We start from the raw sequence: 23,631 nt of genomic DNA on the forward strand, positions 1-23,631 counted from the left end.
AGCCATCTGCATGGCATGCCTCTCCGTAGGCATGGCCCTTCCCACAAAACGGAAGTGGCGAGACGCAGAACGTCCTCCCTTGAATTGCACTACGGCCTGGTGCATAGACACGTCGTCGCTGAGCTTGTGCTGGTAAAGCGTGAACTCCGGACGAGTCGCTGGCCCGATCGCGAGCTTGGTGATGGAGACGAGGAGTTTGACAAACCCCTCGGGCACATTAGTGAACACCCGAGTCTCGCAGTTGCTGCTAGCCATCTACAAAAGTAGGCAAAAATTCTGAGTAGTCATGTCATAAATTTATGATGACCAACAGAAAATAGCTACATTTGCAAAATGCTGAAAAAGCACCAAAGACGCTAATAACCGATTAGCGATCGCACCTAGTGGCTTCCTACAGTCAGCCTGGCTCTGATACCAAGCTTGTCACGACCGGTTTTCCAATAAAAATATTTATTGAGAGACCGATCCCTTTTACGGACCAGTAAAGAAGAATTCCTTCTCACTGGTAGACATTATCTTGGTCACAGAAGAAAATACCAGGAGTACTGAATATAATACAAGGTTGAGCGGAGACTGCTGAACAATTTATTACAAGCATGCCGATAAAACATAACGGCGGATAGGGTGGCATAACTACTAACTCACGATAAAAGCGGTGGTGGAAATATCATAGCGAAGTGGGTGACATGACTCCTGAAACTAACAACTCTTCGAGCGTCGGAGTGAGGCTCGAGGAGACTTATTGTGGATGGCGGAAGCGTATATAATACAAGTGACCAATATCCAGGATCGCACGGGACTGACTGGGGCTCCTCTAGGCATCGGACTCACTATCAAACTCTTCATCCATGAGATCGCCTTCGTCAACATCTGGCCAAATCAACAAGCCAGGTGAGTACTATGAAAGTACTCGCAAGACAGTTCGGACATAAGATATAACAAATGTAAACATGATGCATATGAACAGAATAACAAGCGCACTCAGACATTGAGATAATAATGCATGGGAAATAAAAGAGAAGTCGGGCGGTAGTCCTCCCGAAATCCCAAAGTAATACTGAGAGCCAAACGAGTGTCTGAATGACTCCTCGAGAGGAAACAAAAGAAGTAACAATGCCGCAGTCGGGCGTCAAGGCGACACCACATAAAGGGCTTATAATAGAATATAAATGACAGTGCGTGCCACAGTCGGACGTCTGAGCGACATCACATAAAGGGCTTATATCAAAAGTAAATAACAAGAGTGCCACAGTCGGACGTCTAAGCGACATCACATAAAGGACTTATATCAAAAGTAAATAACAAGAGTGCCACAGTCGGACGTCTAAGCGACATCACCTAAAGGGCTTATATCAAAAGTAAATAACAAGAGTGCCACAGTCGGACGTCTGAGCGACATCACATAAAGGGCTTATATCAAAAGTAAATAACAAGAGTGCCACAGTCGGACGTCTAAGCGACATCACATAAAGGGCTTATATTTCATAACTTGATATCTCAGTAGTTCAAGAATTTAAATCATTTCAAGGGCATAATCGGGTATGAAGTAAACAACAGGGTTAGTCCATCCACGGAATAACGTTCAACCAATTTACCACTCAAGCTTGTTCACCGGGGAAATACCACGAGGATGTGACATATATATGGATACACTGGTCACGGTCCTTGACCATGGATACGATGACTCGGAAGGATTTGACTCTGCAGAGTTTGTACTTTAACCACAGCCAACGGATTTCAGTAGTCACGGGGACTAGTTCCGTTTACGGTGTTTTGGAAGAAACACATCTAACCAGTACACACCCATTCAACATTCTGAAGCCAGGAATCACCCTCGGCAACGTTCAATAAAAACTTTGAGACGGGGAGGCTACAACCTCGCGTAGCATGGGATCAAATTTATATACGCGCGCTCTAAGGGGTGCCCCCCTCTCGGTCCCAACCGAAAACACCCATGCCCCCTGACCGGATGACTGGCTTTAATCCAGGGCCATGGAACCCTCATCCTGGCCCCTCCATTTGGTGTGTACACGGAAAAAGGTTATCAACTTACTAAACCATATCCTTTGCAGAAAACATGTGGTAGCACGAAAGGGAAAGAACGGTAACGTGACTCAGTCCACGTTAACGTCGGGGTTTATCGGATGTCGTAAGGCTGGCATGCTACAACAATACCACCTTACTGCCTTTCATGTCACCACATGACTAGGCCATCTCTCATCAGAGATCACAGTAACTTCGGAACACACGGATAGTTGCCTCACATGCAACGAGATGCTCACCGATGCTCATATGCCATGCACAACCATTCAAGCAAACATGCAAAACACCTATCATATCAAAGGTTCAAACATGCTTGCCTGGTTCGGAGAAGTCGGAGTCTAGCTCGGCGAAGTTCGCGGCTCCGTCACCTCTTCCGGAACCTACGGTATAGCGAAAATGTATACTAACGTGAAAATCATCGCGTGCATAAAAGTTGTCCCAAATTTTTTCCAAATAAATACTATAAAAAACTAGACAAAAATATAAGACTGACAGAAAAAGAATCAATCAAAAATCATCTTTTATTAAAAAGTTATAAGGGTTTTAGTCCAGGGACTAATCTGTGATGAAACAGAAAAGAACCAGGGACTTAACTGAGAAAACAGAAAACGGTTCGGAAAGAAACGCGCCAGCCCAAAGAGAAAACGTACTTGCCCGAAGGCGCCAACAGAAAACGGTTTGCGGGTGAAAGAAGAGAGGCTGACGGGGGGGTCCACACGTCAGGTTTGAAAACCTCGCCGGCACCTGAAGGCTGCGATGGTCGCCGGTGTTGAACCACGGCGAGACAGGGAGATCGGAGGGTACCAAGAGGTTCAGCGTATCCTTCCACGTCGTTGGGTGGTGGACTTGGTCGTCGGAGAGCACCACGTCGACGGCGACACTTTCTCCGGCGGACGGTGGCTCGGGCGATGGTGGAGAACTCCGGTGGGTGCTGCAAACTCCAAATTTAAGTGCGGGTCAGCAGAGTGGATGCACTAGAGAGCTACTGGCAAGAGCTGAGGGGTAGGGGTGCACGCACGGGAGCGAATCGAGCTGGGTCCTGTGGCGGGTCTTGGCGGCCGGAGTTGGGGAAGAAGGCTCCCTCGGGGCTCTACGAGTGGCTAGGCGTGGTGTTGGAGGTGTGCAGAGGTGGTGTGGGTTCGAGTTCGAGCTCGGGGCCTCTATTATAGGCGATCCGAGGGGGTGGCCGTGAACGGGAAATCTCCGACGAGCGATTACGGCGAGGCAGTGGTTGGGCAGTGGGTTTAGGAGGCTAGGCACCATCAGTGAGAGTTACTGGTCCCGTTCCACTGCTAAACTTGGTCGGGCTTGGCGTAATAGCGCCGGTCCTCGACGGGGCAGCCGTACGGGCACGGCGGCGGCAGAGAGCGCGCTCCGCGCCTACCAGTTCACGACGAAGGGTGGCAGCGCGCACGGGGGAGTGGATGGCCACGCGGCGGCCTCCGGTGGCTTGGGCGGCGCTGGACGGCGCCGTCTGCGCTGCGCCTCTCTCTGGCGGCCGCAAAGCCGCCGCTACCGTCGCTCACGGGGTGGCGCACTACCTCCTGCTCGTCGCCGACGCCCGCAAGCCTCCAAGCGATCGTGCGGCGCAGAGGATAAGGAGGAGGGGACAGGGAGCAAGGCGCCACCGCGGCACTGTCGAGATCGACAACAAGTTCTGAAGAAAACGACAGTGTTCACTGAAACTGTTTACCTGAATTTACTGAACATGATAGCAAAAGTGTCCAGCAGGTGTTCGACGAAATGATTTGGCATGAAGAAAAAATTTTCTGGAGCTGGGACTTGGTGAGGTGACCTCTCAATGCACCCAGAGGCTGCCTGAATTTTCTCAGATTTTGGGGAGGATCCAAATGAATTTCATCAAATTTGGCAAATAAGGTCCAAACTTGCAGCAAGTATAATTTGAAATATTTGAACTGGAGACCAGTGGATCTTCATGGATCCTGGTTGAGGGTTCAAAGGACTAGCTAGGGAAATTGGTTTGGAGACAAAACTCAAAGCAGAAAGGGTAGCTCCTTTGTAAATCTCCAAGAGCTAGAATAGAAGGCAGAAATAATTTTTGATAAGGAATAAATGGAAACAAATATATGGGGAGGTTCAACTTGCTGGATTTGAAGTACATCATGATCCAAAGATGAGGAAAGGCTTATGGGAGGGGATTTACACTTAGGTCGTGGCAAGAGGGATTTTTGAAAAGGGGAGAAGATCATTCCAAATGCCATAGGGCTATTTAAAAGATTTTTCAAAAGTAAACTCCCAGGTGAAAAGCATTTGGTTTTGAGTCCAAATAAGAAGGGAAAAACCTCCAAGATCAAAAACCAAGCCTTGGGTGAATCCAAACAAAGTACTTGTCATAAAAGAAATTTTTTTAAAGGGAGAGTTCTTTAGAAGAAAATAAAAAAAAATTGAATCACCTCCCTCAAATCAAATAAAAGTTTGAAAAAACCAATTAAAATTTTGGGTGTCACAGATATATACCTCGGTTATACGTGGTGGCCGCGACGACGGACCCGGCGAGTAAAAGTTAAAAAGAGATATATCACAAAAGCCATCATTTTATTGATCGATCATACAAAAATTTGCTGGGACTAAGCAATCTTTGTTTTGGATGAGCTAGGACAATTTATATTTAACTAAGATACAAAAAATCTATTTGAACTAAGTGCAGCTTTTGCAGAGCAGACCATGATCTCTAGTTCGCTCCCTCACTCAGGAGCTTTGTACGCGAGGACTGTAGCGATCTCCGGAAATGTTCCCCCGGCGGCCAGGAAGGCAGTGGCCTCTGCACGGTGTCTTTCATACGACTCGGCCACCTTCGAAGAAGTCCGAATGGCATCCTCGTGAGCTTCAAGATGGCGGAAGCTAGAAGTCATCATGTCAGCTAGGACACCTGTGCGCTTTTCAGCTAGTGCCGGCATCTCGGTTTCCTTCTCGTAGAGGGCCTTGTACTCCTCGGCAAGCCGTTGATGTTTGCTGGCAAGCGTCTGATGTTCTTCAGCCAACTTCTTTTTTCCGTTGCAGATGGAGGCAAGGTTGGCAAGGTGTCCCTCTAGGCGGGGCCCTTCCTTCTCGAGGCGGCGAAGTCCTTGAGTGATCCCCGCATGAGCTGCATCGAGCTTCTCCAGCAGAGATGACACTTGCACCGACGCGGGTGCCGATGTGTGGGAAGTGGTGAGACCACCCTTTCCGCCCAGACGAGCCACCACTACTTCAAGGTGGCGAATCAGAATCTCAAGGTCTGGCGGGACCTCGTTTGCATATGATCTTCCACATACTTATCACAGACTCTATTCTAGTTATGGTTAGCTCCTCATTGATCGGCTGCTCCCTTAGTGCCTTTTTTACATCTTTGAGTCCTATCGAGATACTTTGCTGCTGTTCCGGGCGGGAGGACAAGGCTTGGCATCGAGATGTTGTTAGCTAGAGGGACTTTGAGCTTCTCTAGTAGAGTACTTTCTCCGGCAAGGATGTTCTGGTGTCTCTTAAGTATTGCCTGGAGCTCCTTTGCTTCAGGGGAGTAGAAGCCTTCTAATTTAGTTGACTTGTTTGTGACATCTGAAAAAAGAAAGACAGTCAAGAGAGCATATAAAAAAGATAGAAAGAATATGCAAGAGGGCTGGGTAGTATACACATACCAAAAGCAGACGATCTTGGCCTATTCACAGTCACCCCATCGTTTTTGCTGTTGATAGCTCCTGGTGACCCTTTTTTGTTTGCTTCAGTGGTCCCGGTTGATGTTGCTAGAGAAGTAGGTTTTGTCACCAGGAAGGTGGATTTGGCAATGAGATCGTTCCCTGCCGCAGTTGAAGAATTCGAAGCTGGATCACTCGCTGATGGTGATGTGAGTTTCGCCGCCGAACTAGACCCAGCTGGAGGTGCCGATTTGGTGACCAGATCGTCTTGGTCCATGCCTTCCATCACCTCGTTTAGGAGTCGCTCCACGCCGCGACTCATAGGCACGTGCAGCAATACATCTTCGAGCTTGTCCTGCATGCACACAGGATATACACGGGATTAAAGGAAGAAATACATTCATACAAATTTTATTTGTTACTGGTATTATTACTATTTCCTTTACCTCCAGGTTCCCTAGTGGCGGAGCATCGGCGTCAAGGGAGAGGACCGTCCTGTCAGAATTTTTGGAGTTGCGGCTAGGTTGATGCCGCGAAGATCGTGGTGCACTCGGCAACGGAGGCGTCAAGCGTGTATACTCCGCACTGCTAGAGCTACCTTTCGACCTGCTTGGCGGTGGGGGAGGAGTCGAGTCACCTTTGCTTTTCTTAGCACCACTCGTCGAGCCGTCAGCATCTCAACTCCACCCAGACCTCTTTCCCATGGTATCCTGATGACACGGGGAAGACAACAAATACAAAATTAGCAGGAGACCAACAAACACAAGTTTTTCTTGCATGTATTCAAGACGTGCGTACGCAAAGCTATGCATTGGCTTATGAAGAGGTAACGAAGCTGTACCTTTTGTTTTTTTCTTCCGATAGGACGTGTCGTCAACAATGGGCGAATTTGTGTGCTTTGAGACGCTGCCTGGGGTCTCATCTTTAAAGCAGCTCACATGACGTTTACATGGCAATATCCGTGCGAGAGCCCTAGTCGGATGCGTCAAGAAGTAGCATCGACTGGGAGCTTTGGTCTACGTTGAGGATGTAGCTTCCTTGTATAAAAATTGAAAGCTGAACTTGCCTTGTGAAGATGTTCGAGGGTGACTCGGTATTCATCGGCCAAAAAGAGTATACGTGAGGTTTGGTTTATTATCATATGCACTTACCTTATGCATGCATGTTCAAGAAAAAGAAGGTTTGCATGTACGTGCCTAGATTTCCCTAGACTTGATACGTATATACGTATTCGGGTATCTCGGCCGGCCGGCAAGCTTGCCGGTGTACGTATACCCGAACACCCGTACAATACTTGGTTAACCTGCCTTTTTGTCTGTAACTAAACCAACACAAACGCTAGTATGGATACATGTATGGGTATTACGTGTTATTTTCCTTTTGTGATATTAAACAAGTATACATGGACATGGCATGTTTTGATCTCCCGAAGAATCACACGTTCGGTCTGGAGGTGGCTAGCTAGGTATGTTACGATTCGTTTTGCAGCCGTGCAGGGCCAGAAGAACGATCGCATGGAAAGGCAAGTTTTTAAGATGGAAACCCCACATATCGAAAGGTTTGCGCCGACATGCGACCGAGAGGGTTTGCCTCCTCCCTATAAATACCCAAAGACTTTAGCACTCAGGCCAACGGGAGAACCCACGCAAGAGGAGGCGGCACGCAGTAACACAGACGCAAAAACCGATCCATCACACACCCATCCATAACTCACGCAAGAACACATAGTTGTCTCACGACTCCAACACCGGCGGTCGTCTCGTGCAAGCGCAAGGAACCCGGCGACATGAACATGAAGCACACATTCCCCGATGGTGAGATGATCATCTAATTATTATTATTATTGTCTCTCCCTCACATCCAGCATGCATTCACTATACACGGAGAGTACGTACCCGATCCCGCCGTCGTCGCCGGAGGCAATTTCACCGGACCAGGAGTCTACACAGACACCGTCACACTTTGTCTATGTCAAGCTCTTCGTCTTCAAGCGTCATGTTCTTGGTTGAAGATGACCCAGGAGCAGCCGGAGCTCGCCAACGACGCAGCCCAACCGCTAGCCCTGGTGCTCTACCACGGCGGCCTACCTGGCCCCGACGAACAGGTCGCGACACATGGCGAACAGGTCTTGATGAACAGGTCCATGATGTTCCAATCACGGTGTATAGACTCCGATGCACCGGTCCTCGGCAAACAGGTCACTGGTGCACAGGTCCATGGTACCCCGAACAGGTCTCGCGCCTTGCTTCCCAGAGGAGACAACATGGCGGAGCCGGAGCTCGCGACGACGTAGCCCGAGACAAGCCCATGACGAACAGGTCTCTCCAGTGCATAGGTCCATGGCGTTACGATCATGGGGGACAGGTCCATGGCGCCCCGGACAGGTCTCACGCCTTGCTTCTTGGAGGAGACGATGTGGCGAAACCGGTGCTCACGATGATGCATCCCGAGACCGGTCCCACCTATGAAAGCGCACCCACCATCGCTAACAGGTCCTTGGCGTACAGGTCTCGGCGTGCTACTTGTCTCGATAAACCACCGAATACGGCGTTTAGCCGAGACGAGGCACCCACCATGGCGGACAGGTCCTTGACGTATAGGACTCGATGTATAGGTCCATGGCGTCCCCGGCATATGGGTCCCCTTTCGGTGTAGCACCCACCCAAGGCAATGAAACCTCTACAACATCTCTTCATGAGTTCGCCGGGTGGCGTCCTTGACAAAACTAACTGCCATAGACTTGGCATTCAATCAAGAGAGACACAGCTATCACGGCTCACAGGTCATTGGTGAACAGCTTCCGGCGTACAGGTCCACGGCGTCGCCGGTGTACTGGTCCCCTTTCTATGGCCATGTGAGGTGGCATCCTTTGCCTTGGCGGACCATCGTAAACTCGGCGTCCAACCGAGACGAGGTGCCAACCACACCGGCATTGCCGATATGAGCGAGCGTTGGTTTTACACTGACGCCGGTCTCCATAAGAATACTCCCGCGAGGCAACCCCTTGCATACCCGACGAAGCCGCTGCATCGTCAAGAAGTCCGAGTAGAGCATGACCCATGCAACTTCAACACCGACTACATCAACGCTGTCAAGACCGACGAGGCGCGACGGCGAGGGTGAACGTTGCCAACACAAAGCCATGTTTTGAGCGGCACGTGTACCGATGAGGACACGGGCTTTGCCGCCGCCCACACCATACACTCACACCATCATCATCATGCATGGAGAAAGCAAAGCGAAGACGACGAAGACGACCACACGGCTTAATCGGAGGTATCTCGCGGAGCAACCCGTGGGAGTAATTAACAGGGAGCTTTTCAAGGCCCCGGGAACCAGGAGACCGCACATCGCCATAGTCAGGCAGGCCGCGCTAGTAGGCCACGGAGCGCAACCATCTTTTATGGGATCTTGTATTTTTGTTCATCCAAAGAGATAAATCAAATACTTGTTTCCCGTATCACTTTTCTTTGTGTACTACGGTACACTGGCACGCCCGCATGTTTCTTTTTCCCCGGCGCATGAGAGAAATCAAACACTTCCTCTTCCCTTCTCACGGAGTGCCCATAAGATTTTTCTCGTGTCAAACACATGCATAAATTGGTTACTCAAGATTTCTCAAGGCAACTATACTTAGCATAGCTTTATAGCTTCCAACAAAATTTCTAAACGAGAATGCTCGCCAAGTTCTATCAAACATACACTTCTTGAGTCCTAAACAATGGATATAGAGATGGGAGACACTTTCGCTGGTCATTTGAGAAGATGGAATGACGACAGATTGATTTACGGACTGTAAATCTGGTGGAAGGGGTGATAGGTGCAAGTTCGCCTATCGTTTCCTAGCCAAAGAATTACGTATGACCTTGAACTGGCAATCAATATACTAGTATTGTCCATGGTCACAACACATACACACAACAGTTTTGACATCAGACCATCACCATCACCATCACTAATTTACAAATACTCTACTTGGATTGCAGCAGCAAACACTGGCTTTTGGAATTATAGCTTCAGACCATATGCGTACAGTGCTCCTTTCCATTGTGTCTATGAGCGCGGAAGCAACAATTGTAGTGGTCAAAGAATAGCGGATTAAAGCATTAGTACATCAATTCTGCTCAGGAAATGACAATGATCTCTGAAGAAATTGTCAGCTCCAAACTGAAGAACTGCAGCATCCATGGGTTCTAATAAATCTGCTCAAGTAAATCAGTGTTGGCTCCTAATGAAATTCGGCCAAAGGGCATGTCAATCAATATCAAATCTGTTGAATACTAAGATGGATTTGGTCACTACTTGTAGAGAGATAAGCAAAGCACTACCACTGCCCACTACTTGTAGAGAGATAAGCAGAGCCAATGGCATCCTAGGAGGAGGAGGTGAACTTGGTGATGGTATATGTGCCCTCAGAGACGGCGTGCTTGGCGAGCTCGCTAGGGAGGACAAGGCAGCAGCCATGGCCGGGGGTGGAAGAAACCCATCTGACATGGGGAAAGGGGGAGAGGTGAGGCAAGGACTTACAGCGGGGTATGCCGGAGGATATACGCCAGCGTTGACGTGGCAAGCGGCGGCATCTTGAGGAGGAGTCGGGCGACGATGCATTGAGCGGGCGGCAGCGGCTTGGTCTCCTCCAAATCCTCGAGTCCCCCTTGGAGGGCTGAAAAACACGTGAAAAGGGGGTATCGGAGGGGCCCTGGAGGGGTTGGTCCATGGAATCCTCGCGTATCAAATAGATCGTCTGGGTTTTGCACGGTTTCTGGGCCACGCGAGGAATATCTGCTCGAATCCCCCAATCCACGCGTACCAAATAAGGCATGAGGAAGTTGCCAAGAGGGCAAAGGCCAAACCAAAACATGAAGCAAGAGAAGCGAAGAAAAAGCAAGTTGGGGATAAAAATGTCAAGCTAACCAAAGTAGATGTTCAAAAGAAGAAAGAGCAAGCTTCTGCTTCCAAGGGAAGCGAGTCAAAGAAGTTAGTTTCCCCTCAAGCTCGCCAAAAGAAAACCACAGCAAGAGAACATGGAAGGTTGTGGCTGACTCCTCTGATGAGTCGTCTGATGAAGAAATGGGTGATGAATTTCCATGTATGACCAGCCTGCTATTCAAAACAAGCCATCACAAACTCCTTCTCTAGTGAAGGTTTCGCTCACTCCAAGGAGATCTCCGAGATATGCACCCATAGCTGAGAAAGCTTCTCGTTGTGCTCCACCAACTTCTTTGGAAAGTGCCTCGAAAAGAAAGCTGTGTATCGAAGGAGATGCCTCTGCCAAGAAGGTCAAGCACTATGTTCCTGCTTCCATAAGGAACAAAAATATATCTTTGGAATGATGATTTACATCATTGATAGTGCAGCATATGATGCAAAGACGGATGATGTGAGCAACTTGGGTCTGCTAGAAGGTGTGACTGAAATGGTGACCAAGCATTTTCGTCAACTGAAGAAAATCTCTAGGAAGCTCAACAAGGCTATAAAGGACAAGCAAGCATTGGAGACAATGAGGAAAGAGGCCAAGACCGAGTACCGAAGGAAATGTCTAAACAAAGAAATTCTTGGTATCACCAAGGCTCTCATTGTAATCAGAAATGAGAAATTTGAATGGCATGGCAGGATGCATATGGATATCTCTGAACTGTGTGGCCGAAAGAATGATCGCCTTGCTCAAAGGAGAATTCAGGAAGAGAAACGCCAGAAGACTTTGCCTAGAGCAGCTAAGCGGAAGGAAAAGAAAGATCACCACTTACAGGTTGTAACCTCTGATGATGCACCCATTAGCTCAAGTGCACCTCTGTAGAAAATTCCACCATCTCCACCTCACGAAGAAGAACCAGAGCAAAAGTTGCTCCTGAGGTCATTATCTAGTGCCAACAGCTCAAGATGAGCAAAATGCAGTGGTTGATATTTTTCTCAACAACCCCGATGAAGGAAATGCACCACCTCAGCAGCAGGACAATGATGATCACACTGATGAGGATATTGAAGTCAAAAAACCAAATCTTTCACCTGTGCCGATGCAAGTTAACCCTTCTTCTTCCAGCAAGAAGGGTGACCAGATTAATTGGGAGCAATCTGCTCCTCGAGAGAAAAGTACCCCAGTCACACCCTCGGTTGTTCCCTCCCTGATGGATGCACCTATGCTCCTCGTTCCACAGCTCCACTCGTGGAAGAGGTGAAAAGAAATCTGTTGAGCCAGTTGCTCAAGTGACTGTTAGTGCATCACCTACTTATGTGCCAAAGTCAGCTGAGATTGCGAAAGAAAGGGCCCTAGTGTCCGAAGAAACGAAAGCCCTAAAGGAGTGCCAATGAGCAAAATTGTTGGTTCTTCAATTTCATCAAAGCCATCTGAGTCTACAAAGTCAAGAAAGCGCAGTGCTCCTCTTAGGCCAATCAAAGAAGATTTAGCTGTACGAGATGAATCTCTAAGAAGGTGCTCCCCTGAAGAAGAACTCCCAAGGAACCCACTCGAAACATTTCCGTTGTTTCCTGTGGAGGATGATCCAAATGGCCCAGCATTCAATGACCAGTTTCATCGCTCAAAGCTTTTCTTCTTTGGCACCAGCCCTTATGAAGGAGAAGAAAATCTTTGTTGCCAAGATTCTGGACCAAAGAACAAGCCGCACATTATGCTTGAATCCTGTTCTGTAAGAATCACATTTTCAAGCACAAGATCTTGGATTTTGCCGAGCTTGAAACTTTACCATGTTTTCATCACACCATTGAGAAATTTGAGCATGTCTTCCTGAAGAGCTTTCTTCGTTTCAATCATGGCTGGAACCGGGAAGTCATACTTCAGTTCTACGCCACTCTTTATATCTCAGGAGATCTTGCGGATAGCAGTACATGGGTTCTCGAGTGGATGACTGAGGATGAAAAGATCAAGTGTTCTCTTGATCATTTTCTAGCTCTGTTGATCTCCCTCAGTGTGTTTGATGAAACTCGTGAACATAGGCTCCACTGGTGGGAAGTACCAGAGGCTGAATTGCATATGTTGATGGATCCCAAGCTTGTTGGTGATGCTTTCACTAAAGCAAATCCCAAGAATTTGTCGTATGAAAACAAGGTGCTATTATACATCTATGTAATTCCCTCACTCCAACCAATAGGCCAGAAAACATTCAAGGCATTGTGGCCAATACTCTCAATGCTATATCAAATGGCATTCGCTTTGACATTCTAGATCTTTTCATTCGGAACCTGGCATATGCAACTGACAGTGCTCAAGTTCTAAAGCCATATGTTCCATGGATCATATTTGCCATCGAATAGCTTACAAAGGAGTTGTTTTCCCTCATGTCCCGAAAGTTTATATGCCTCTGGTTTGTGATACTCTTCGAATCGTGAAAGATATTGGGAAAGGAAAAACTCCATTGATGCAACTGCTTCTACTTTTGCAGCTGCTCCCAAAATCACCAAGGACGTTGTGGAAATCCCTCGGGATGAAAATCCATCTTTGTATGAGATTTGTCTTTGGACCCAGCAGGACCTGGAGAGCCACATTTATCCAAGATTGTATGATATGCTTGAGTATCTAAATTATCATGTCAAAACTAGACTATTGCTTTGAGTCACTAAAAGTCCAATTGTCCATGCTAGCTATAAAGAAAAGAATATGATATGACATGACAGGCAGCATTTCACATCAAAAATTATGTTTTTATCACTTACCTACTCGAGGACGAGTAGGAGTTAAGCTTGGGGATGCTGATAAGTCTCCAACATATCTATAATTTTTTATTGTTCCATGCTATTATATTATAAATCTTGGATGTTTTATAATCATTTTATAGTAATTTTATAACATTTTTGGTATGAACCTATTGACATAGTGCCAAGTGCCAGTTGTTGTTTTCTGCATGTTTTTTACATCGCGGGAAATCAATATCAGACGGAGTCCAAATGCAACGAAACTTCACGGAGATTGTTTTGGACCAGAAGGAACATAATGTGCCCTGGCTGCGCCTGGGGGTGCCCCGAGGAGGGCACAACCCACCAGGGCGCGCCAGGAGGCCCAGGCGCGCCCTGGTGGGTTGTACCCACCTCGGTGCCCCCCGGACCGCCTCTTTGCTCTATAAATACCCCAATATTCCCAAAACCCTAGGGGAGTCGACGAAATATTCATCCAGCCGCCGCAGAGTCCAGAACACCAGATCCAATCTAGACACCATCTCGGATGGGGTTCACCACCTCCATTGGTGCCTCTCCGATGATGCGTCTTTGTAGACCTTCGGGTCCGTAGTTAGTAGCTAGATGGCTTTCTCTCTCTCTCTCTCTCGCTGAATTCTCAATGCAATGGTCTCTTGGAGATCCATATGATGTAAATCTTTTTGCGGTGTGTTTGTTGGGATCTAATGAACTTTGAGTTTATGATCAGTTATATCTTTTGATATTCATGAAAGTTATTTGAGTTTCTTTGATCTCTTACATGCATGATTGCTTATAGCCTCGTATTTCTTCTTTGATATTTGGGTTTTGTTTGGCCAACTTGATATATTTATCTTGCAATGGGAAGAGGTGCTTTGTAGTGGGTTCGATCTTACGGTGCTTGATCCCAGTGACAGAAGGGGAACCGACACATATGTATCGTTGCTACTAAGGATAAAACGATGAGGTCTATCTCTACATAGATAGATCTTGTCTACATCATGTCATCGTTCTTATTGCATTACTCCGTTTCTCCATGAACTTAATACACTAGATGCATGCTGGATAGTGGTCGATGCATGTGTGGAGTAATAGTAGTAGATGCAGGCAGGAGTCAATCTACTAATCTTGGATGTGATGCCTATATAATGATCATTGCCGGGGTATCGTCATGATTATTTGAAGTTCTATCAATTGCCCAACAGTAATTTGTTCACCCACCGTTTGCTATTTTCTCAAGAGAAGCCACTAGAGAAACCTACGGCCCCCGGGTCTCTTTCTCATATATTTGCCTTTGCGATCTACTTTTCCTTTGCATTTATTTTCAGATCCATTAAACCAAAAATACAAAAATACCTTGCTGCATTTTATTTTATTTGCGATCTATTATTCAATCTATTACAACTTTCTCCACTCCACGAGCCATCTCTGGCGCCGTTACCCGAAAGGGATTGACAACCCCTTTCACACGTCGGGCTGCGAGTGGTTGCTATTTGTGTGCAGGGGCTGTTCAATTTGTGTTGCTTGGTTCTCCTACTGGTTTGATAACCTTGGTTTCATATCTGAGGGAAATACCTACCGCCGTTGTGCTGCATCATCCCTTCCTCTTTGGGGAAATACCGATGTGACGCCCCCGATTCAATCATACACTAATCATACACGCAAACGTGTACAATCAAGATCAGGGACTCACGGGAAGATATCACAACACAACTCTAAAATAAAATAAGTCATACAAGCATCATAATACAAGCCAGGGGCCTCGAGGGCTTGAATACAAGTGCTCGATCATAGACGAGTCAGCGGAAGTAATAATATCTGAGTACAGACATAAGTTAAACAAGTTTGCCTTAAGAAGGCTAGCATAAACTGGGATACAGATCGAAAGAGGCGCAGGCCTCCTGCCTGGGATCCTCCTAAACTACTCATGGTCGTCGTCAACGGCCTGCACGTAGTAGTAGGCACCTCCGGTGTAGTAGGAGTCGTCGTCGACGGTGGCGTCTGGCTCCTGGGCTCCAGCATCTGGTTGCGACAACCAGGTAGAATGGAAAAGGGGAAAAGAGGGAGAAAAGCAATCGTGGGTACTCATCCAAAGTACTCGCAAGCAAGGAGCTACACTACATATGCATGGGTATATGTGTAAAGGGCCATATCGGTGGACTGAACTGCAGAATGCCAGAATAACAGGGGGATAGCTAATCCTGCCGAAGACTACGCTTCAGGCCACCTCCATCTTGCAGCATGTAGAAGAGAGTAGATGGTAAGTTCACCAAGTAGCATCGCATAGCATAAACCTACCCGGCGATCCCCTCCTCGTCGCCCTATTAGAGAGCGATCACCGGGTTATATCTGGCACTTGGAAGGGTGTGTTTTATTAAGTATCCGGTTCTAGTTGTGATAAGGTCAAGGTACAACTCCAGGTCGTCCTGTTACCGAAGATCCCGGCTATTCGAATAGATAAACTTCCCTGCAGGGGTGTACCACATAACCAAACACGCTCGATCCCATTTGGCCGGACACACTTTCCTGGGTCATGCCCGGCCTCGGAAGATCAACACGTCGCAGCCCTACCTAGGCACAACAGAGAGGTCAGCACGCCGGTCTAAATCCTATGGCGCTGGGGTCTGGGCCCATCGCCCATTGCAGACCTGCACGTTGCGAGGGCGGCCGGAAGCAGACCTAGCTTAGCAGGCGTTCCAGTCCAATCCGGCACGCGCCGCTCTGTCGCTGACGTCACGAAGGCTTCGGCTGATACCACGACGCCGACTGCCCATAAATATTCCCGCGTAGTTGGTTAGTGCGTATAGGCCAGTGGCCAGACTCAGATCAAATACCAAGATCTCGTTAAGCGTGTTATTATGAAGTAACCGCGAACGCCGACCAGGGCCAGGCCCACCTCTCTCCTAGGTGGTCTCAACCTCCCCTGTCGCTCCGCCACAAAGATCCACCCAGTGGGCCGTCGGGACAAAGGTCCTTTCAGCCCCCAATCCGTGAATCACTCGCGGGTGCTCTACGACCGACCCGACTTTAGTCACCACATGTATCATGTAGAAAGTAATAGTATATACCCGTGATCACGTCCCGAGTGATCACAGCCTGATAGTATAGCATAGCAGAAGGACAAGAAGGTAGGGCCACTGATGGAAAACTAGCATCCTATACTAAGCATTTAGGATTGCAGGTAAAGGTAACAACAGTAGTGGCAAAGACAGGCTATGCAGCAGAATAGGATTAACGGAAAGCAGTAACATGCTACACTACTCTAATGCAAGCAGTATAGAGAAGAATAGGCGATATCTGGTGATCAAGGGGGGGCTTGCCTGGTTGCTCTGGCAAGAAGGAGGGGTCGTCAACAGTGTAGTCGGTCGGGGCACCAGCAGCGGCGTCGGTCTCGTAGTCTACCGGAGAGAAGAGGGGGAAGAAACAATGAATACAATGCAAACAGATGCATAACGATGCATGACAAAGCAAACAGCGGTGTTAGGTGTGCCCTAACGCGGTAAGAGGTGATACCAGCGAAGGAGGGAAACATCCGGGAAAGTATCCCCGGTGTTTCGCGTTTTTGGACAGATGTACCGGAGGGGGAAAGTTGCGTGTTCGATATGCTTGGGGTGTGCGGCGGATGAACGGGCTGCGCATCCAGGTTCGTCTCGTCGTCTGAGCAACTTTCATGTAGAAAGTATTTTCATCTGAGCTACGGTTTATTTTATATGATTTTCTAAAGTTTTAAACCATTTTTAGAATTTATTTAATTAATTTAATTCAACATTTTCCAGAACAGTGCATGCTGATGTCGTCATGACGTCAGCAGTCAACAGAGGTGTTGACTGGTCAAACTGATGTGTGAGTCTAGTGGTACCCACCTGTCATACACTGCTTAGGTTAACCAGGGTTTACGTTAATTAGTGATTAGATTAATCTAATTATGATTAATTAACTTAATTAATTTAGTTAGTTAATTAATTAATATTTTTATTATTATTATTATTATTAATTTGCTTTTTTTTATAAAAAGGTCCTGGGCTGGGCCCCAATGTCATTGGCCCAGAGGGGCCTATCGGGTTCAGGCGCTAACGGGCACAGGGCACTGCCCGAGGGGGCGCATGCCCAGGTGCGGGCGGACCCGGGCGGCGGCCAGCGATGGGGCCGCGGCCATGGGAAGGCCGGTCGCCAGTGGCCAGTGCGGGAGGGAAGGGAGGAGCACTGGGCGGCGCCGGAGCGGGGTAGGGGGAGGCCAGGCGGGTGTGGTGACGCGGGCGCGCGCGCGAAGGCGGAGTCGTGGGCACGGCGGGGTCATGGTGAGCGCGGAGCGAGGAGGCCGGGGCGAGGCATCCATGGGCGCAGCCTGCGGTGCGGGTGGCCGTAGGCAGGGGAGGGAGTAGCGGCAGGGCGAGGTCGGCGACCTAGCGCGGCCCGTAGGGTCGAGCGACGCAGGCTGTGGCAGGCCGCGCAGGTCAGGCGGACAGGGGAGGGCGACGCGGCCGGCAGTGATGCGCGTGGGCGACCGGCAGAGCGAGGCGCTGAGAGGAAGAGAGGTGGGGCTCACTGGGGCCGTAGTGGAGTGGCAGCGGGGCGCGAGGTGGAGGTCGGAGACAACGGCGCGACGTCGGGGAGGCAGACCGGCGAGGAGGAGGAGGCAGACCGGCGAGGAGGAGGAGGCAGGCCGGCGAGGAGGTCCGGCGATGGCGTCCGGCGTCAAGGCGAGGAGGAGGCCGTGGCACGGGCGCGAGGGAGGGGGTCCTCTCCGGTGGCGGCTTGTCCGCCGCAGCAGGGTCGCCGAGTGGTGCGGGGCTCGAGCACGGCGCCCTGCGGAGCCAGGGTGGCGGCGGGGCGAGGCGCGGGCACCGGGCGACGGCGACGCGGTGTCAAGCCTCGATCCAGATCCGGATCAGGGGGAGAGCGACGCGGGGTCGTGGGGGGAGGAGTGGGTGCGGTTAGGGTTTGTTAGTGGACAGGGGAGGCCATATAGGCCAGGGGGTGGCTGGGCCAGCCGGTTGGCCAACTGGGCCGGGTGGTCCAGTGGGGGGGGGGGTTGTTTCTTTTCTTTTTCTTACCTTTCTGTTTTTTTCTTTTTCTTATTTATTTCCTTTTTGTTTTTATTTTCCTTTCTTTTAAGTTTACTTTTTACTTAATATTAAAATGATCCCTAAATTAGTAATACCACGAAACCCACTGCCACAAAAGGCTTTATCCCAAAACAATTTAGTTTAGTATTTTATTAATTATAAAAGCATTTAATATTGGTTTTGCTACTGTTTTATTCATTTTAGATTATTTAAACATTTTATAAAAGTGTGGTTTCTCCACCATAATTACCTAAGCATTATTCGGCTCCACCCGAACAATTAGTTTTTAATATTTGAAAACTTTTATTGTTTGCCTTTATTCTAAATTTGAAATTTGAACTAGGTTTCGAACTGACGCGAGTTTATCAACAGTAACCGAGGTGACGTGGCATCATTAGCGGAGGTTCACTGTAGCTTAATTATCCGGGCGTCACAATTCTCCTCCACTACAAGAAATCTCGTCCCGAGATTTAAGAGGCGTAGGGGGGGAGGTTCTGGTTACGAAATTCTAGCGAGTGTTCTCGGTCTTAGTTGATCTTCTCGAAGAAATTGATCCCTTCCGTTGACATCTGCATTCCTCTGCTCCAGGTCATCATGATGAAGTCGTAATCCTTCCTTCGGGAGTTCCATCGTACTTATGAAAGAATAAAAGGGGGTATTCCGGGAGAACGGACCTCTGCAAGGTTGACTATCTGGTCGATAACATCGGAGAAGGTGGCGGAAAGTAACTCTCGAATTGAAACTTAAGAAAATATCGAGAGCAAAGTAAGGAGGTACCATGGGAAGTTTCAAGCTGGCTGGCAATCGTTCGATGCCTGAAATAGGGCGTGAAAGGGGCTCAAGGCAACGAAAATAAGTATTGTGCATGATACCAGAATTGATCACTAGGAAGGTGGCACGTGAATTACATACGAAATCAAACGCGAGGAATAACTTTGGCAACACGGGTGTACAGGAGAGTCAGGTTTCGATCCTGTGGAACTGTGGGTTATGGGCCCATCATGTGGGTTAAAAGTAGGAAGGCGGTGACGTCTTGCACGATCCTATAAGCAAGGCATCTCAGAGGATAGCCTGTCAGTTATGTCAGCAACAACATAGGTACCAAGGGCGAGGGACGAAGAGAACCATTCTCCTGCTCGTTGAACGAGGCGAACCAATAGGCAAAGTTCTCGTCCATCGGTGGTTACCGGAATGTCATGAACAATAGTAACAGGGCCTTGCCGACACGATTGTACACCTAGGTGTTTACACAAGCAGAAGAATATTACTGCTTAGATCATATGGATCACCAGAAAGATTAAACAAAATAATGGAAATGAAAAGGTGATCATCAGATTAAATAGAACAATGGAAAGGAAAATGTATTTAAACACATATTCCAGGGGTATATCCTTCCCAAGAGCAAGCAGAACATGATATCCATGATAGGATATAACGTAGAAAACCCTTTAGGAAGAGGAGAGAATCTTCATGACATTACCCATACAACGGTGTTTGGATAATTGATAAAGAAAATTTAGCATTGCTTCAACTTTTCTTATTGAAGAACGGAGTACCACTGACATGCTTCGAGATAGCATTGACATGGTCTTCAATCAAAGGTCAGACTCTGGATACACTAAGGATTCATCAGGAACAACTTATAGAATAAGTCTTACAATTTCCTCATGGAATGATGGTTAATCTTGCTACAAAGCAAACCATAACAATAGGTCCTCCGGTCAGGTGTGTTAGGCACGACTTCACCTTATCGGGTCATAAAAGACCAATGCTATAACTCTTGAAAATATGTTTCAACCATCATATCTGACCGAGATTCAGATCTGATTGGTGTCAGTATACCTCGGTCTCGGGATGTCTGAGAAGAAAATGTGCAACACAAATTAACGAGATGACAATATAAGATTCTCGGAAAATGAACTATGGAAGCAAGTTCCGAATCATGCGTTCATCATTAAACCAAGGAGAGGATGAGGAGGTGGTTGATGATCTCAGCGACAATTCATTGGGATTTCCAAAAGATGGATTTCTACAATTATGTGAACAAGGAGATAACATTTGTCGGATCAAATGATATAATGAGGTATGCTCGAGGAAAACATACACAATTAAACATTGGTTGAAAAGTGCACCCGAAACATGGGCTTAGGTAGTACGATCAATGCTTAGAATGGTGATTTGATAAAAAATGGTCTAAGAATGAAATGTCGACCATTAACTTCAAAACAATAGGACCGCTAGAAGTTTTGAATTCGCACATCCAAGTTCAATTGTCGGTTTTTCGATTGGAAACAACACGGGGCCAAGAAGGAATGGTGATGGTGAGAAGTATTACTTGTATCAAGAATTCTCAAGAGGTGGTAAAATTCCCACGACATTCTTGACATAAAAGGTGGTAATATTCCAAGGTAAAGAAGAACAAATGCTGGATAGAAAGGAACTCAAGGTATAACACAAAACACAAACAAGTTTGTGTTGGAGGAAAGGCAATAAAGTGGCCGATGATAACACAATTCATCGAGGGCAAGGATGGTATTTCTCATCATGAATCCGATTGATATCCTGGAAGAACTCCGAATGCTGATGATGAGCACGACACATTTGTCGAGAGATTTCATGAAGATGTAATCGATCAGCGACGACATCAAGCCAAATGAATGGCGAAGCAAAAGGTTGTCGGTACCATAGATAAGATTGCAAGCTCAGAATCAAAATTGCCTTTGGAGACAACGAACATAATGTTGAAGGCTCGATTTAAGTTTAGTGTATTGATGTAATGGTGTTCCGGGGATGAAGGACATAGATAGCATGGTCAAGCGTCAGTATGATGATGATGCTTTAGACAATCGACTGAGAATGACATGATCGAGTACAAAATCGTAAGCAACAAGGATTACTAAGAGTTGTTAAATCGTAGTGAGGTCTCGATTCACTTATCGGTGTCCTCGAGTGGTTTACCACTCAGAACCCCGGGGAAAATTGGAATCGGTAAGAATTAATAGTTGAATAACTCATAAGAAGTTATGTAGTTCCGTGATATTCTCGAGATACCGAGGGTAATACTCGAAGGCATATCAGAATAAAGGTTGAAGTGGCGTATTTATCCGCAGAAGGCAAGTACTTCAACTTGTCCGAGAAAAGGAACAAAGATGATCAATCATGGTCGGAACCATGGTTGCAAAGGACCAACATAGATACAAGATGAACTTATACCAAGGGGACCATTAATAATACAAGAAGCGTCCATGATAGATTCCACATCGGGTCCATGGGCATGAACACAAAGTTCAAGGTCGACTCCCACTTCTCCAAAGCACGACCTTACATTCACTTCTCGTTTTGATAATGGCATTAGTGTTGAAAGTTTTACCTGGTGAAATACCAGATGAGTATGGCCCGTGAAATCTTCTGGGTTCACACAGATTAGGGAAGGCGTTGGTTCAACCCATCGGGGCATCTTAGGAACATATACCACAAACTTCAGAGTAAATAATACAAGCTCGAAAGTAGCACAAGGTTGAGAAAGCAGATTATACAATTTACCCAAGGCATTATGTATCCGCGGACGGCTCAGAAGATTATTGAATATGAAGAACGATGTCAGATAAAATCCAACAAAGTATCTGACGGTCCATAACAGTGTTAGTGTAAGTACTGGCACAATCAAAGGAAGAAACAATGCAAAGGCACTGGATTATAGAAACAACTGACTAATTCAAAGTTCAGATGCAAAGGACTTTATGATTTCCAAATCAAGGGATCAGAAGCAAACGCTCTGATTAAGGATGGATAACTTGAGTAAACTTAGGGTTACAAACGACGATAATTTGATTGGTTGAGATCCAGCTCATGTTAAAAATGACGTCTGAGCCGGAAGGATGAATTCTAGGATATGATTGAGGATTGCGAGCATACGCAACATATTGAATCAATGGACTCAAAATGATATTGACAAAGGATGCTAATAAGATTACCGGACTTATGGGATTAATCATAATGCTAGTAAGCAAGAATTTCAAGAGCATTAGGATGTCAAGGATTTTTAGAAGAACGAATGGTATTTCGAAGACTTTTGTGAAATACAGGAATCAACTATGGATGAACAGATACTCAATAAGTGTGAGGAATTATCCGTAGGGGAATTCATGTGGTAAAGAAATGCAAGGCAGTGAGCTCAAAGGATTCTCGGGACAACAGAGAGTATTTCGGGACATCTTGTAATAACAAGATCAACGGGGAATGATTGTATGAATGGAAAGTGTATGCAGTTTTCATAGGGGTTGGCGGTGGAAGGAAATCGCAAATGCGATGGCAGAAGGACTCGAGAGAACATCGTAGAGTAACTTCGGAATCTTCTAGTGCAGCAGGCGATCATCTGAAGTGAGGGGCTCTCCGGGAGAAAGTACTTTCGAGAACCTAAAGTTAGTTTTGTTTTTAGCAAAAATCATTTAACCCGAATAGAAGAGAGCTCAGAGTCCCAGAGTAAAGATCGAGGAGTAAAAGATCCTAATACCACCCAATGGCGACGTGGGCCCCTAAGCCGCATAGCCATGTTAGTAAAAGTTTTGCAATGTCTAGCCTCGACTTCGGCCAAGGAGTGTGGAAGGGGGATTCCTACAGGCAGTCGGCTCTGATACCAACTTGTGACGCCCCCGATTCAATCGTACACTAATCATACACGCAAACATGTACGATCAAGATCAGGGACTCACGGGAAGATATCACAACACAACTCTAAAATAAAATAAGTCATACAAGCATCATAATACAAGCCAGGGGCCTTGAGGGCTCGAATACAAGTGCTCGATCATAGACGAGTCAGCGGAAGTAATAATATCTTAGTACAGACATAAGTTAAACAAGTTTGCCTTAAGAAGGCTAGCACAAACTGGGATACAGATCGAAAGAGGCGCAAGCCTCCTACCTGGGATCTTCCTAAACTACTCCTGGTCGTCGTCAGCGGCCTGCACGTAGTAGTAGGCACCTCCGGTGTAGTAGGAGTCGCCGTCGACGGTGGCGTCTGGCTCCTGGGCTCCAGCATCTGGTTGCGACAACCAGGTAGAATGGAAAAGGGGAAAAGAGGGAGAAAAGCAACCGTGAGTACTCATCCAAAGTACTCGCAAGCAAGGAGCTACACTACATATGCATGGGTATATGTGTAAAGGGCCATATCGGTGGACTAAACTGCAGAATGCCAGAATAAGAGGGGGATAGCTAATCTTGTCGAAGACTACGCTTCAGGCCAC

This window comes from Aegilops tauschii, chromosome 3, assembly GCF_002575655.3.
Source record: "Aegilops tauschii subsp. strangulata cultivar AL8/78 chromosome 3, Aet v6.0, whole genome shotgun sequence".
Classification (NCBI taxonomy): domain Eukaryota; kingdom Viridiplantae; phylum Streptophyta; class Magnoliopsida; order Poales; family Poaceae; genus Aegilops; species Aegilops tauschii.